The 2,542-nt window shown below is 39.8% G+C and overlaps 1 long non-coding RNA gene across 1 annotated transcript in view; it reads right to left on the bottom strand.

Moving 5' to 3' along the window:
• Positions 1 to 1,890: 1,890 nt before the first annotated feature.
• Positions 1,891 to 2,542, bottom strand: part of LOC116701083 (uncharacterized) — a 2,816-nt gene continuing 2,164 nt past the window's right edge. Inside the window, exon 3 of the long non-coding RNA XR_004334808.1 lies at positions 1,891 to 1,901. This is a non-coding gene — a long non-coding RNA (uncharacterized LOC116701083). The remainder of the gene's footprint in view (positions 1,902 to 2,542) is intronic.

The following is a 2,542-nucleotide window of genomic DNA, read 5'->3' as shown; positions in this document are numbered from 1 at the left end:
CCCCCCCCCCCCACACTTCAGATATGTTCTCAAATGGCACAGTGCATGTGTACCTGCGTGATTATTACTGATTGTGCCATTTGTCTTTGATTCCACATCGAGACGTGCTGCTTTTAAAAATGACTGTAAAGTCAACCTACTGTACAATGGGACTGATTGTTGCTTTGAGCCTGATGTGTTTGTGTGCGTTTTGTCGCATGCTCCCTAGATAAAAATATGCCAATTTCTGTGTCTTACCTGGAGGCTGATTTATAAGGAGTTGCTAACTCTGCCCAAACAGCTGACAAAGTCATGTGGCGCTTCATCCCTCTAAAAAACCCATTTGCTCGTTGCCTCGCTCCTCTGATGATTTCCTCGGTGGGAGGGACTAAGACGCAAGGAAGGGAGGCAAGTGGAGGAGTCAAGGAGGCAATTTAGGTGACATAAGAAGCCCCTAGAGTCTGGATCCTCTTAATCCTGTGCCTTAAAGTCCAAAAACCGGCTTCATCTGTAAGTTACCACTATTTACAGTTATTTTAACATGTTTATGTAAATATTTATTTGACTTGAGTTCAGTATGTTTGATGGTGTTTAATTGTCAACGACATATGGATGTCTTTCATCTTTGATCGTTAAAGCATCGGTGCTTCTGTAAATGGTATTTACAGATTACAATGGATCATTTTTAACCAGTATGTTGTCATCCCGTCAACCATGAAAACAAAACAATGTTAACACTATTATTGCTTTTTCTGACATTTTTGTCAGTTTTTCTATGTTGTGGGTGCTTTTTTTGATGTTTTTTCCAAAGTTTTTGATATTTTTATTGTTGAAATTTTCAGAGATATTATGAAAGGCCCATTTTTTGTTATAAAAAACGGAACACGGGTCAAATTTGAGCCCAGGACAACATGAGGATAAGCACCTGTTTACGTTGATTTGTGTCAATAATTGTCTCCTGATCTATGAGAGATGTTTTGTACTTACAAAGATACTTACTGTTTGTATTTTTGTGTTAATCTTTGCAGTTTTACAGAAAGTGCTGTATTTTCCTTCATTAAACCCTGCCAAACACAATAACCTGCCATTTCTTTGGAGAATGTAATGCCATGCATGTTAAACTAGTTGTATAGAAGACTTTAAGTTAGGACAGCATATCCAATATAAAACTTTGTGGGAATCCTTGCTCTTTTTCTTGATCAAATCTGAAGTAAATGCATCAGTCACATAACAACATAACACATAACTCAAGCACAGCTGAATGTGCACATGAGGATATTCCTTGATATTCTGTAGATGCTTTTTGGAAGCAAGTATCCAAACCTTCCCATAAGAACATGATGGTGGTGTACATTCCTCTGTGAATAAAGGAAGCCTTTGATGTGCCTTAACTGAGTCAGTGCATAACAGGTGTCCTGGTTTCCCCCTGCTGGAAAATAAAAACTAATACAGGCACTTAGGAAGCTACATCAAAGAAAAGTTCAGCACTTAAAATGCTAAAGGTGTATGGAGAAAGTCCTCGCTTCATTTTCACATTACATTTCCTCTGACATTTACATCAAGTGTAGTCTGGCTTACGGGATGTAAGTGCAGGTATAAAGCCCGACATCTGTGAGCGTGAGAAATGTGCCAGATGTCACGCATTCTTCTCCCCTTCCGCAATTTATTTTGCAAGGCAACGCCGCTGCAGCCAGGGCTTAGTGCCGCCCAAGAGGATTGTGATTGGTTTAAAGAAACAACGCAGAGCATTTGTTCACCTGTACCAGAACGTTACAAGCCAGCTAGTCTCGCATTGCCAGACCTTCCTCCACAACGCTGCGAAGGAGGGTCTGACTAGTCCACACAGCATTCTCGGATGGGAGAAAAACATGCTGGGGTTTATGGGCATATATGTGAACCAATCACAATCGTCTTGGGCGGTGCTAAGGGCCGGAAGGAGCCTGGTGCCTCTGCAAAATAGCTTTGGGATGGTACTTGTCCTCATAAATCCACCAGAGTTTGAATGCCAACACAAACAAAGGGAGGGTGACAGTTTTCTTCTAGCAAAGGACCAATCCCGGAAGTGGAAAGTCTTGGATATAGACTAATGGGCAGCCAGACCGTACTCCAGCACTGACGCAGTCTGGTAATACAAAACTACATCCAGTGCAACTTGTTATGAGCAAACAGTTGTACATGTCTATGGAGATTCATTTATCTTTTGCATTTATATTATATTTTTAATCCAGTGTTTTTAAAATAAAGCTTTCTTGAAACATTTGTACAGTTTTAGTTTTATGTTATTTCCATTTAATTCTGAAAATTTGGCCCATCCCATATTGGATTACAAGACACCCCTAATTAGACTTCATGTTGTCCTCGGGTTAAATTGCCCCGTTTTCCTATATCAATGTTCTTTTTAATTCCCCGAAATAACATGATTGATTCCACCCAACGCACTTTGCCAAGTATACATCTCTACTTTCATTAATTTGGGGGCGTCTTATTCAATTTTACAGTATTAGTAGTTGACATATTCCAGTCTGGGATTATCCATCAACATCCATTCCTTTAATTTTAGTCT

The sequence above is a fragment of the Etheostoma spectabile genome, chromosome 13 (genome assembly GCF_008692095.1).
Source record: "Etheostoma spectabile isolate EspeVRDwgs_2016 chromosome 13, UIUC_Espe_1.0, whole genome shotgun sequence".
Taxonomy (NCBI): domain Eukaryota; kingdom Metazoa; phylum Chordata; class Actinopteri; order Perciformes; family Percidae; genus Etheostoma; species Etheostoma spectabile.
The sequence above is the reverse complement of the archived record's forward strand: the minus strand, read 5'-3'. Positions and strand labels throughout refer to the sequence as shown.